The sequence below is a fragment of the Manis pentadactyla genome, chromosome 12 (genome assembly GCF_030020395.1).
Source record: "Manis pentadactyla isolate mManPen7 chromosome 12, mManPen7.hap1, whole genome shotgun sequence".
NCBI lineage: Eukaryota > Metazoa > Chordata > Mammalia > Pholidota > Manidae > Manis > Manis pentadactyla.
The window spans coordinates 87,394,797-87,409,701 of NC_080030.1; the positions used below are offsets into that span (position 1 = coordinate 87,394,797).

The 14,905-nt window shown below is 42.8% G+C and overlaps 1 long non-coding RNA gene across 1 annotated transcript in view; it reads right to left on the bottom strand.

Annotated features, from left to right (window-relative positions):
- Positions 1–453: 453 nt before the first annotated feature.
- LOC130679853 (uncharacterized) overlaps positions 454–14,905 on the bottom strand; it is a 37,115-nt gene continuing 22,663 nt past the window's right edge. The window contains exons 2-3 of the long non-coding RNA XR_008992817.1: positions 7,847–7,988; positions 454–702 (exon numbers count right to left, since the gene is read on the bottom strand). This is a non-coding gene — a long non-coding RNA (uncharacterized LOC130679853). The remainder of the gene's footprint in view (positions 703–7,846; positions 7,989–14,905) is intronic.

Sequence of the window (14,905 nt, forward strand, 5' to 3'; positions counted from 1 at the left end):
CGCAATGGTCCCTGTGCAAGAAAGCTGGAGCAGTGTAACCAGATTCCACAATAGCAACAGAGGATAACAATTTAGAGATAATAACAAAAATTAAGATACAACTAGATTTTGATACAGGTAACAAAAATTATAACAATCCTCAAGCCAGAGGAGGTTCCTAATAACAAAAATTATAATCCTCAAACCAGAGGGAATTCCCAATCCACAAAGACTTTAGGGGCGATAAGACACATGTTTTAATGACACCAAGATAGGCAAATCTTGTCCATCAGGTAGGATGCGTGCAAGAGAGTGGTCCTATGATAGGACTGCAGCAGGAAGGGTGTCCCTTCCAGGTCTAGTATGTCATACTTTTACTCCTTTCCCCATGGGGGTTACTGAAGGGTCTATATATAGTGTTACTGGAGGTGCATGCACTGGCCATAATGATAAAACAAAACTCGCCAGTAAGATGCTCCTACTTTCTGGACGTCCAGGATATAGTACTGTGACCTTTGGCGGCCTCTCTGCTATTATTCCAGGAATACACAGGAGGCTAGCTTCCAGGCCTTGTCCCCAAGGTGCCAGGAGAGCCAGCCATTGTTGGTCCATGTGTCGAAAGGTCCAAGGCCATGTCCAGTCAATGGAGTCTCTGGGGTTCAGTGCAGTTGGAGCTGGCAGCAAGATATTCTGGTGGCCAAACCTTGGCTTCAGTGACTCTTCCTTGGTTTGTCAATGGAAAAGAAAGCATTAGCAAGATCTACCACATAATGGTATGTTCCTAACTCATGGCTGAGGGTATCCATCAAGCCTGCAATAGAGGGGACAGGAGCATGCATAGGGGGTATGACTTTTTCAGTTCTCTGTAATCCACAGTCACACGCCAGAAGCCATCTGGCTTTTTTACTGGCCACACTGGGGAATTGAAAGGACTATGGGTGGGCTTTATAATACCCACCTTTTCCAGCTCCTGGAGAGTTTCTCCAATCACTTTATGCCACTCAGGCAGTTTGTATTGTTTGGTTTTAGTCACCTGCTGAGGCACAGGCAAAGCTATGGGCGGGTGCCTAGCATGGTCCCTCAGAACTGCCTTCACCACACGTACTCTCAGTCTGAACTCACCTGCAGTGGTCTGCAACCATAGACCCTGCAGGATATCAATCCCTAAAATATACTCAGGGATAGAATATATGTATATGGTATACTCTTTTGGGGGTAGATGCCCTATTCCCAAAGGGATTTGGGTGTTTTTTCACTCTGATAGCCTTACCCCCATATCCATCTATGATAGTGGGGGTCCTGGGGAACTGCTCAGGGTTACCATGAATCAGTGAACATTCAGCCCCTGTGTCTACCAGATCCAGGATACGTTGTATGTTTACTGGGGTCCAGTGGATAGCTGTTTCAACATGTGGCCTCCAGGCCCCCCTGGTCCCTCAGGACAGATACTTCAACCTTCCCCTCAGTCAAACCATGTTCTCCAATCACCTTCCTGTGTGGGCTCAAGTGAGGTTGGCTCACTCTCCAGCAGGAAGTCTTGCAAACACACAGGCCGGACTCGTGGCTCTGTCGTCTGTCTGAAGTCAGACTCTGCATCTTTGGTCTTAATGGCTGGAACTGCTGCTCTAGTTTCAGCTGTTGCCATATCTCTAGTAAGATCCTATGTGACTTCCCATCTAATTTGCTTCCATCTGCTCCTGCCCATATTAAATCAACCCACATCTGTGTCCTCACAGCTTTCATGAGGCCCTTTAAATTCTTCTTGTGAGTAGCAGACCTTATTTCTTTCCATGTTGTCATTGCTTCAGCCTCTCCTAAGTCTGCTACTGTACATCTAATTTCCTTGTGTCTGCTCCTGCCCCTATTAAATCAATCCACATCTGCATCCTCATAACCATCATGGGGCCTTCTAAATTCTTCTTGAGAGCAGCAGACCTAATTTCTTTCTGTGTTGTCATTGCTTCACCCTCTCCTAAGTCTGCTGCTGTACGTGTCACCTCACTTATGTTCTGCCCTAAGTGAGGGGCAAGAATGGCCACTAGAGACCCAAAGAAGGATGTGGGAGCCATTTGAAGCACAATATTTCTCATCTCAGTAGTGAAAATCTCTTCATCTGGGCCATAATTCTCTGGACTATAGCTGGTGTTTCTTATGCCTAGATCTCATAACACCTGTTGGAGCTCAGCCTTTGTCTGCCATCTAGCAGGAGAGGATGGTAGATCACCCAGATTGGGCCACACAGCATGAAGTGCAGCCATAAGCCAATCGAGGAGGGAGTGACTCCCTGGGGTCTGATGTGCATTTTGTAATTGCTACCTCAAGGCAGGCTGCACTGTCAGGGAAGCCAACTTTCCCATCTCTGACCCAGACAGAACAATTCCATCCACCCCTAAGTGCCACAGTCATAGGAGCCAAGCTGATATTGACTCCAAGAGCTTCTGCCTAAACCGGGAGCCCAAATCCACCAGCTCAGCCTGAGAATAGGGGCAGTGCATAGAGTTCTCCATGACCTGGGAGGGGGCTGCTCCTCTCCTGGGGGAACTTTCAGCTGTGGGTCTTTATTTTCTTTACAACCAGTGGGTGTGCTGTCAATACAGGAGGGTTCAGTGACTCCGGCACCACCCCCTCATCCTTCCCCAGCTCCTCCATTTCTGGGGCTGATGGCACCTTTCCACTCCCCCAAGTGCCTCCTCTGCTATAACCTTTACCTTTTCTACAGTGCCTTGCAGCAATGCCAGCTCAGTCTTCAGCAGCTCTCTGACCTTCACCTCAATGCTTCACAGCTGACATTCTCGTGCCGCCTCCTCCTGTGCTTCCCTCAGGAGTTTGTCTTTTTCCTTGATGGCCTTTTCCTCCTTCAGAGCACCTGGTAGCACTGCTGTCTCGTTCTGTAAGGAATCTTTTACCTCTTCAATGGCACCTTGCTGCTGGCGTTCTCATGCTGTCTCCTCTCACATCAATGCCATTTTCTTCTTCAGGGAATCCACAGAAGTTTGCAGCTCATATTCTGGTGCTGCCATTTCTTGTGTCTTTTTCAGGAGAATGTCCTTCTCTTCTGTAGACTTTTTTAATACTGTGAGAAACAGTCAACCCACAGTCCCCACTGCCTCATGGGCACTCTCTCTCTCAAAAGACCTACTTACTATACCAAGGGCCACCCTTTCTGCCTCAGGTGTCACCTCCACTTGCCTCCAGTCCTGGGGTGGGGCCCAGTCCTCTAGGAGGCAAGCCACCTCAGACACATACCCACTGGGGGACAGTCCACTGTCTCCCCATTCACAGGGGCAGCCCGCTGAAGCACCCCTCCCATAAGGGCAGCCTGTCTTTTTCCTTGGTCAACAATGAACCCTGCCGACTATGCCAATTGTCTTGCCAATGGGTTTCAGCCCCAGGCAAGTTCGCTATGGATTCAGTGTGACCAAAGATATTGACAGCAAAACATTCTTTGGGGTGAAAGGGTTTATTACCCAGCTTGTTCTCCTGGCAGTAGGTTGAGCACTAGCGTCTCTGCCTCTACCCAGAGCACTGGGCCGAGCTCTCTATATAGTGCAATAATAGCTTAGTGCCTACAGGTGAGGAAGCAGTAGCCCAGCAACAGGCCGATTACATCATCAGGTGGTTTAAGTTCAGTGAGGATCCTGGCCATAGGAACCCCAACTTCCCCACAATGAGATTATCAAATATCTATTACCAATCCCAACAGTCACAATGAAGAGATTTAAATTTTACCAGAATCAGCTGGTGAAGGTATTAACTACATCATGTCATCAATTATATTACTTCTACATGAGCACACTTTCAGAAGACTAGTTATAGGAGAGCCTTGGATGAGAAACTTTTAATAAAGCTCTCCAACAGCATTTCTTGGATGAACCAAATCTGACATATAATAGCTAAAGTAAAACCCTAGCCAGTGAGATTATATCACTAAAAGTCTAAGAAATTTAGAGAGGGTCCCAGTATGATCTAAAGACAGAAAATATTTAAAGTTCACTAAAATATCAAGCTGTGCTCAAAAAGTGGAGTAAAGAGTTCAAGATGCCCTTACAATGCCCAAGTTGAGATGTTGAGGAAGTTATTTACATGATTCTGGGGTTGAAAGGAAATGTTTGGGCTGGAGTCATAAATTTAGGAATTACACACAGATATTATTTAAATCCTCTCCTCTGGATCACTGGTGTAACCTCTAAGATGGTCACACTGCTTTGTTTCCTGTTCCTTTATGGCTTACCTTCATGACATAGCAGTGAGTATGATCAATTTATGATGCAAAATAGGTCATAACCTATAGAATGGAGGAGCTGTTACTAGAAGAAACAAAGGAATCAAATGTCACCTGCTCCTTATGATTCTGGCGGTATTAAGGACAAAAATAGGGCCAGCCAGTCTGTTCGTACATATGATCCAAGGTGAAACATAGGCCAGATGTCTCTTGATTGTGGTCACAAATTGCTACAGAGAAAATCTGAAGTTGTATCCTGAAAAGGGTGATAGAGTTAAAGCAGGATAACAAAGAAAAAAATGATATGCCAATTGAGGGGCAAAACACTAAAATATGGGCCAAGGTACGAAGAGAACAGTAGGAGTGGGTCATATGAATCGGTGGGCCAGATGTGTCGTGCTCAACAGAAGCACCTTCTCCAGGAGCTGTTCCCAACCATGGCCCCCGATTACGGGCCAGCCCTAGATGGCCACACTTATTCCACACTTCCCATGGACCACGGGGGCTGGGTGGGGACGGAGGAAATCACAGTCTTCTAGAAATTTGCACTGGGATGCTAAGAGTCTCAGACTGTTGCAAGACAAAGAGGAAGCCTGAGAGAGGAAGTAGCAGAAAGCCCAGGGGCTGATAGCTGAGCTCCCTGCTGCTACCACAGTGCCTGCTCTTTCCAAGGACGTGTTTCCAAGGACAGGAAAAGGTTCAGCATTTTCAGGATTTCTGTAAGATGTCTCTGTAACCTTATCACTTTTTAAAACTGAGATAGTTTGAGACGATGTCTTAGTCCATTCAGGCTGCTATAACAAAATACCATAGACTAGGTGGCTTATAAAACAATAGGAATTTACTTCTCACAGTTCTGGATGCTGGAAATCCCTGATCAGGATGGCAACATGGTTGGGTGAGGGTTCCCTTCTAGGTCAGAGACTTCCCACTGTGTTCTCACGTGGTGGAAAAGGCTAGGGAGCTGTATGGGGGTTCTTTTATAAAAGCACTAATCCTGTTCATGAGGGCTCAGTCCTCAAGACCTAATCACCTCCCAAAGGCCTCACCTAATACCATCACACTGTGCATTAAAATTTCAACATATGTATTTGGTGGGCAGGAGACACAAATATTCAGACCATATAAAATAGCTGTGACTGAACTGGGTGGTCTGTGTATATCACAGAAATGGAATTCTATGGCCTATGGATGTTTTCCGTGCTCCTAGCATTCAGTTGATATGGCAAGCTGGGTCAGGACAAGCAGTTTGCTCTCTTTCCTCTTTTACATCAAGAGGGAGGGGTAACATGGGTTTGCACAAATTCCCTATAGTTTTAGACCCAGAAGAAAGCTGGAGAATATACTTGCCTGGAGGCCTCTATACCTGGGATTCCCTATAATGACTAGTTATTTACACATGAAATCACACAAAATGTTCTCAACTGAGACAGATACAATATTCAATATTCAAAGCCAAGAGTATGCGGTCAGAAAGAGCAAGAACAAAGACTCAGCAAACTGAGGTCATTCAAAATACATTTAAAAATAATAAGCATAAATTAAAACAGGAATTCTCAAGGAAAAGATTGGAATGTTGTATTCTCCATTAATATCTTGCAACAGTTAGCAAAAATAATTCAAATGGCAAGGTACAAATTGAAGGGATTTTAGGGCAAGTTAATGACGAAAGTCAGAGAAACACCATCCCCAAAAGACAGCTTGGTGTTCTAAGGAAAGGGCAAAAAAACTAAAGGTCAGCCTGTATGCACTGAGCAAAGACCATAGGTGGTCAAAGAAACTGAAGAAGCACCCACTTGTTATTTTGATCTAGTTCCAACATGGCAGGATGTAAACACTTTCTTGTTGGAGGGATTTTGAGGGTGAAATTTTGATTTGGTTTTTTTTTTGGAAAGTCATTTGACATTGAGATGTCAGGGTTTTTATTTATGTTAAGTATAAATATAAGTGTTTTACTTTTCTATTGCTGTTGTAGCAAATTACCACAAAATTTAATTGCTTAAAACAACATAGGTTTACCATCTCACAGTTCAGCAGGTCACAACTCCAGTACAGGTCTCGTCAGCTTAAATCCCTGTGTTGGCAGAGCTGTATTCCTTTCTGGAAGCTCTAGTAAAGAATCTGTTTCATTCCTTCTAGAAGTTGCCAGCATCCTGTGGCTCACAGACCCTTCCTCCATTTTCAAACCCAGCAACGTCCCATTTCTGACCCATTTTCTGTGAACACACCTCTAGAAAAGGTTCTCTGATTTTAAGGATTCATGTGATTAGGCTGGCCCACCTTCCTGTTTCAGGTCCTTAACTTTAACCACAGCTGCAAAAGTCCCTTTGGCCAAAAGGTAGCAACACACTCACAGGTTCTGTGGGGATTAGGCATGAGCATTTGCGGTGCCATTATTTCACCTACTACAGAAAAGAAAACTGGATCTTCTTCCAAATGAGTGAAGCCCGCATCTGTCTTCCAGATTTCACCAGATGCCTGAGCCTTTTTCTCCTGCAGCTGATGTGGCGGCTCCCCTTCCCCTTGTGGTTTATAAATTCTGATGCCCTTCAAGCTGTGCTCTTTAATTAACTGTAGGAGATGATGATGGCTTCTTCCTTCCATTGCATAAAAATTCACCCCATATATCACTTGATATATTTACTGTTCCTAGTACTCAATTAAAATATTGTAATTTAACTTGGTTTTTGTCCTTTGTTTATTTATACACTCAGCGGCTGCATCACACACACTCTCCCAGAGGCAAGTACTCCCTTCAGATGATTTAACTCCCTTCAGATGATTTCCACACAGCACCACAGAAACTGAGGATTTCACTGGCACGTCTATCATTTAACAAGCACATGGCAAAACAAGCACATATTTTATAGACAGAAAACAACAGGTAAGTGTTTAAGTCAAGCTATCAAAACACATTAAATTAGGTAAAGCTGGAGAAAAGAACTTTCCAAAGGAGGTCACTAAAAATTGCCTTCAAAAACCATTTTTTGGCATGTTTAAAATTTAATTTACTGCATGTATGTTTTCTCAGAAACTCATTTGCTGCTTAAAATGAGGTGCCCCACTCACTGGTGGTCTCCGTTTGTCCTCCACCCAGAATAGTCAGATCGCAGATGCTGTAGGAGATTAGGGCTGTGAGGAAACTGAATCTAGTTTCCCCATTTATTGATAAGGAAACTGAGGCTGTGAAAGGTGAAAAAACAAAATGAAAACATGAGATTCACATTGGTTTCACCGGCAAAAAGGCAGGCTTGGTTTGCTCGTGGATGTTTTTCAGAATTAGGACCAAAAGGGACAGACTATCAGTCCCGGGCTTCCAAGGGACAACCTTCTCATTCACAGCTTTCCCTTGAGAATGGATGACGGCCGTAAGCCGGCAGGGCAGAGGCCAGAGAGGAGACAGGTGTCACTCACACCAGCGGGGCACGCACTGACGTTAGTGAGAGAGAACCCACAAGTTTCAGCCACAGCTTGCTTAATTTTTAATGAACAAGCAAGTTGATAATCTTGCTTCTGAGAATTTTACCTGTAATGCTAAAATGAATTTAAATCAGCACACCATGTAATTGTATATTTTCACCAGAATATAAAAACGTGCAGCAGCAAATCTCTAACCTCCTCCCACAGCCTTCCCCCATCACTTACCCACTCCTCGCCGCTCCGCACAGGTGCACCTGTGAGAAGGTGAGACAGTGTTTGCTGTCAGGATGCATTTAGGCCGGGTGCCCCCAGCCTCTGAAACCTCTGCTCTCACAGTCTTCTGCCTCAGATCTCCTACAGCCGAGGACTATGGGAACATAAGAGAAAATATAGGGCTTGTTAGACAAACATAGCATCCCATCGCAGGCAGCCACGAAAGTCTCATTCAATTTTAAATCAGGGGCCTCCTCCTAGCATCATTTCACACGGAACTCTAGGCCCTTGGGATCTTCCCGACCACCTGGACTCACTTATTACTCACGGAATTCATCCAGTCCCATATCCATCTATCAGATGAGCCCTGGCCAGTCCCTCCCTCAGGCCCAGACCCCATGGCCAGGCCTCTCCTTCCTGGCATGAACTTCCCTGCACAAGGGAAGGACACTGAAATCATGAGAAGCAGAGAGAGAAAATAAGCCAAGGAAAGAGACAACCAAGGGGTAGCCGTCAAAGTAAAAGAAGTCACACACTGTGCTGGCATGCAAGGAATGTGTTGGAAAAGGAAGGCAAACAGACTTCCAGCTAAGGAGCAAATGGTTAAGAGCAAGAGCTTTGAAGACAGAATGTCAAATCTGAATCCAGCTCTACTGTTTAACACCTTGGTTAACTTGGATAAATTACTTAATCTCTCTGGGCTGTAGCTTCAGCAGGTAATTAATCATAGCACTTAAGTTCATAACAATTTGTAAAAACTAAATAAACCACTATATTTTAATACTGGGCACATAGTATGTACTCAGTTAAAGTTGGCTAATATGATAATGATGTCACCTGGATCCTTGACCCTTTTATAAGAGTCTTGAACATAAGTAAAAGGTCTTAAAGTTTGCATCTGTAAGGGCCAAGTTAGTGCCACTCTTCCCTCAGAGGAACAAGAAAAGTATTGTCTCAGGAAGAAAATACAGGAAAGGAGCCCACTTCACCCTCTTCATTCATCGCAGCCCATATTCCTTCCTGGAGAGAAAGAGTTTGACAGATTGACATATAGTTGCTGTCAGGGGTGACAAACCACCTTGCTGTAAATCAGTTTTTAATTTGTGTTTTTGAAAAATTGTGACTGTGCTTTAGAATTCTCTGAAATTATTCATTGGTGAAGATGTGATTACAAGGGAATAGTGCTTTCCCTTTTCTCAGTGGCAGCAATTCCCCAGAACAGAGCAGGCAGACGCTTTCATCCTGCTGCAGACGGGGGCCCTGGAGCCTCAGGCTCCCACCTGCGAGTCATGACAGCTGCCCTTCACGTTCTTGTTGCATTAAAAAATCATTAACTGTCCCTCTCAACAGCAGCTGGTGCTAAACAGGACCAGGCTGCTATCCTTACATTTTCTCCTCTACTCCATTCATGCCCCTGGATGATGACAATGAAAATAAAATGGGAATTGAAACAATTTGGTATATAGTGGATGGAAATTAATCAAACACAGCTGGGTTTTAGATCTTCCAAAGCTGATACCAAAGTCAGTAACAAAAAAAGACCTGATGGAGTTCCTGGGAGAGACAGTTTGCTAGGCAGAGCACAGGAATAGAGGATGGGAACCCGGAAACGTCAGCTAGGGAGGGGGCCAAAGAGAGGGTTAATTAAAGAAAATGAAATACCCTGTTTGGAACAGCCAGGCCACCAAAAGCACAAAGAAAGAATGAGTGACAAAGCAGAAGTACTGCATTTAGTGGGTTTAGTATAAAATAAGAGGAGTAGGACAGGTTTGGGTCAATTGCTAATGGAACATCGTATTTCAGGAATGAGTGAAAATCACAGACAGAGGGAGAGGTGAATTTAGCAGTTCAAAATCACTGATGACATTTCTTAAAGCATCTCAAATATGGGTATAAAAATGTAATATTCATCTAATGACGGCTTTGTTTCTCCCCTTTAAATCAGCTGACACCATAGATTGTACTCTATTTTTCCTTCAGTAGTTAAGGACTTTGCATATACAGAGAAAATGGACCTACAAAAACTTGCAGTGGTAGTTTGTTCTTGATTTTAAACTTTATTTTCCGTTTAGTTTATGGGTGCTTGAAGTAAGGGAGTGAATCAGTTCCTTGTTTATATTTTTTCACCTTTTAAATAAACAATTCTTAAAAATATTTTAATGCATTCTTTTGAAGTGTTAGATGTTTGGTACATTTCATGTTTCCCAGAGTTTGTATCCAATTGGTGCATGTTGTGGGAAGGGGAATTGGGAATTAAATGGAAATGTACAGCTTTGGGCATATGAATGTATAAAACACATCAGTAAAAAGATACTTTGCTTTAAAAAAAAAAAAGTGGCAAACGAAGAAGGCAGAGAGTCCGAGATGCGGGGCAGGATATGTGCAGAGGGAGGGACTTCCCGGGAAATGCTCCTCTGAATGGCAGAGGGGACTCTGGGGAGCTTACCTCTAGGTAAGGAGAGGAGGGAGAGCGGCGCACCAGCTCTGGACAGATTGGAGTATTGGCCGTCTGCCCTGAATCCATTCCTTCCTTCCTCTTTCCTAACAAAATCTCAATTTCTTCCCACGTCTCTTTCCCTATGCAGCCTCAGAGAAAGCCTACCTCGTCCTCAGTTCTTAAGGCAGGTCTTAACCGTCTATGAGAGCCCCATCCTCCTTTCCAGGAGTCGGTAAATTGTCACATGACCCACTGAGCCCAGGGAGAGGCTCCCCAGGGCTTCTGCACAAGTTCTTCTCCACCTTCTGGGAGGCATTTATGACATTCCCAAAAAATTCTTCTTTGTGATGCAAGGCCCAGAACAGCTGCCAACCTGGGAATGAAGTAAATCCACTAAGGACAGAAGAGCTAAAGAAATACAAATATTAAAAAAAAAAAGAAATACAAATATAGGGAGCAAGGACCACAGACTCTATGTCATTCAGAAGCCACCCTACCTAGGACTCCCAGTTTCAAAAACCAGTAAAACGCTTATAGTTGAAACCAGCTTTTTTTTTTTTTTTTTTTTTTTGCCGTACATAGCTAGAACACCCTGGAAAAGGAAGAGAGAAAACAAAAGAAGAGAAACTCAAAGCTTCCATTGTATGTAAGTCTCAGAAAAATTACTGCAACTTGCAATGCCTCAGTACTCCAGCTTAGATCTGGTTGACTTTGAAAACCTATGTTTTCCCACTGTTACCTCTTGCTGCCTCTGTACAATAAAGAGCAGAAAAGAGTACGTACTCTTACTAACTTCCTGCCTGAGTAAGGTCTGCCCTGGATCTCACACCAGTGGTAAAATAGCTTTTGCTTGAAAAACAAAGGTCTATATATAAGTGAAAAAAATCCTGGAACCCAGTCATGCAAGGAGAACCCCAGACCCTGTGGAGGCAGAGGAGGCAGGAATCACTGGCCTTTGCTCTTGTATGTGGCTTCCCTGGTCATGTTTCATCACAGTGCAGATTCTGGGTGTAACGGGAAGGAAATTGCTAGCAACTCCTGCTCTCAAGGGCTTAGCAGAATTAAGTTGACGGAGAAAATGAAATGCTACAAGTGAAGGCATATATGTAGGAAAGTCTAGTAGATGTTTTCAAAAAGAGCAAGGAAACTCACACCCCTTAAATTCATTTTTTTAAAAATGTTCCTGCCTTTAAGGCAAGGGAAATAAGGCACATATTTCCCCCCTTAAAGTCATGGAAATTCATTATGAATGTGACTTTTTATACACAAAGTACATTTTTCTTGGAAAATTCTTCATTAAATGCATAAATACCTTGATTGCCAAAGAATGCTTCAATAATCCAACAGAACACTCTGCTGTCAGAAGTGCAGCTCCCTGAGGTGGACTCGGCAGAATCAATTCAGTGTCCTAAGGTAGTAAGCGGTGGAAGGAGGCAGGAGTGTCTAGAGGACAGATTCCCTCTCTGCCCCATCTCAGAAGGCACCTCGTCCCGACAAGGCAACAGAAAAGATGTGAGTCCTGTGGCTCCTGATAAGGAAGAGGGGCTGGGGAGGTGAAGGGAGGGGAGGGCACTCCTGCCTCTCCCACGGTGAGTCTCCTGCCACATCCCAGTAACAGAGGGTCTGCCTGTCTCCACCCGGCCCATGATTCTCCAGAGGCTGGAACAGGGACAGACAAAGTCACATGAGAAACAGTAGCACACACAGCAATTTCCTTGCCTCTCTTTCCGTGGTGCTCATCCGGTAAAACCCAAACCAGGTACACTCAGGTATCCTGCTCTGCGTTTGTGCTCAAGCAGTTGCCAGGTCTAATTCAATTTGCAATCATAAGCCTCAAGTGGGTCCCAGTGTTACCTGGAAATCCTATTACATTTCCTCCAAGCAATTCATTTTTTCACTCTCCCAGAGAATTAATTCACATCTTCCCTCTTAAGCTTCCAATACTTCTACCCTCCTCATTCTCAACCAATGGTTTTGCTTCTTACTTCAATGAGAAAATAGATGCAAACAAAAGAAAATTCCATATCCTCCCATTATCCAATTTACCAATTATTTCAAAAATATCAACTGTCCTTATTCTTGTACCCCCTCTTATCTGCTCTTAATTATGAAAAAGCCTCATGGGAGTGCTGAGACTCTGAAAATACATGCAAGATGTCCTGTATACAAGTAATTTTTTCTAAGGGAACATTCATAATTTTCATAAAAATTTCAAAAGGAACCAAAGCATTTAGCCCCTTTCCTAAAGGCTAATAATCATAGCCAACATTTACTGAGCCTTTAATAGGTGTCTAGTACTAGCATAAATGAGCTAAATTCTCAATGCAATTTATGATAAAAATATTGAGATAATTATCTCACAGGTGGCAAACTGATGTTCAGAGAGTTTAGATAACCTGCTCAAGTTTGTACAGCTAGAGTTGCAAGGCTGGGATTTGAATCCAGATCATCACACAAATACTGCCTCTATGTTGTGTAGGAGAACAAACACCAAAGGATAAAGAATTTAAAGTTATTTTTTCCTTCCCCCCCGCTCATCTTTTGAAAACAAATAGAAAATTGTACATACAAGTATTCTTAAAGAAAATACTATTTTATGAGCAAAATTATTCTAATAAAACACAGGTCTGGTGAAGGTGAATGGCTTTACTTACAAGTAATTTAAATGATATATTGCTTCCTACACTCTGCATCATTTTTCAGTGAACTATTGTGAGGTATTATGCAAATTAAAAGTTATCAGCCTTCTGTAAATAACAAACAGTACTTCAAAAATTTCATCAGTGATTTATAACTGCTCAAGGGATAGAAGAAGGTAATTTAGCCTGTTCCTTGCACTGCGTGTACTTAGACAATTAAAAACTGCTGGGTTTACATTCTAAAATGACAAAATGTGGGTTGCTATGACACATTCTCGCTTGTTATACCATGGCTGCTATCTCACCCTCTCTTCTTTATGCCTGCAGATCAAGGCACAAGTGCTCATGGCACTCAGCTGCCCTGCCTTGAAGCTCAAAAGACAACCAATATTTTTCTGAAAATAAAACTACCAAGATGTAGCTACCTTTCTATGGCTTCATTCTGCCTGGTCTTCATTTTGTTTATTTATTTATGAAAGTCACAGGCAACATACCCAGCTATTTGGAGCAAAAAGAAGCACTTTCTTGATTTTTTACAATCTGTCAGAATACAGTCTTTGAGAATTCCCATCTTTCTATGTAATAAGTATGACCCTGGCTATAAGAGATGAGAGGGATTCACCCAGGAAAACAAATCAGGGAAGAAATCTCAACTCTCACTTTGTGCCTCTTCTGCAGACAGGTTTATATATCCAAGAAATATGCAGCCAAGAATCCCTAGGTATAGGTGTTCTTTAGTCTGTAGCCATCACACCAACACCCGAAAAGGACCAAATCTATCCCAATATTTCTCAAACCTCCCAATAAGTTCCCTTTCCCCTTATAGTTCATGTTCCAGCTATACTGAGGTTGCCATTCTGCAAAATCATTCTCTCTTGATGCTGGACTTGTTGGTGGTCCTGCTTGGAATACCCTTCCTTTTCTCTCTTCCCTCCTTTATTCAGCTGGTTCTTCATCCTTCAAATTTCACCTCAGAGATGCTTCCACTGAATAGCCTCACCCCAGCTCCAAGATAGGTGGCATTCTATGGCTCTGCTAGTGTCCTGTTTACTCTGATCAACTAACTTTTGTCTTTATGGTCTGTGTCTGTCCCCCTTGTTAGACTATATCATCCTTGGGACAAAGAATTGTGTCTGCCTTGTTAAACTTAACACCTTTTATCATACCCCAGTGCCTTGATTAGAGCATATAATAAAAACTGCTTACTGAAGGAATGAATGACTGTCCTCATTTGTCATATCATTTATTTATAGCTGTATGCCTGTAGATGCATGTAGGAAAGGGGTGTACAGACGTGAGTAAAAAACACAGAAAAAAAAAGAGAGAAAGAACAAAAGCCTTATTTCTCTCTATATGAAAAGACATATTCATCACATAAGAACTGCCTTCCAAGAATAATCATGTCCCTCTTCATCTTTATTTCCATTCCTCCTCCTACATTACAACCTCACTGTATATTGTCTTTACAATATGTCTTCCTCCCTTCTCATCATTTTATTGTTGCCATCTCTTACACTGCCAATTCCAGATCATTCTTACAACTTACCTTTCTCTATAATGTCTTCTACTGACTACTTTCATCTAATTCAAATATTTTTATGTTTCTATTTGGATGTCAAAACAGCATAGAAATAATTTTATAAATATGCACAGTCCAATACATGCTATATATGTATGATAACAAGGTATAGTTTTTAGGTATGAGAAGTGCATCTCAATACACCATTATATGTCAAAAGACCAATAATAGACTTCTTCTTGCTAAGATGGAGGAAATGGATTTGTGATCAAGCCTGAAACAACACCAAAAAAACAAAAAAATTAAGCAAATGTATAAACAATAGTTTTCAAGACACTGGCCATCAGGCAGTAAAGGACAGTAATCTCTGACAGATAGTAAACAAATGAAGCAAGCCCTATGATTAACCAGCTTACAGCCTTGAGAGAATTTCCAGGCAGTGGTACAGACACATAGAACCTGGGTGGAGTCTAGTG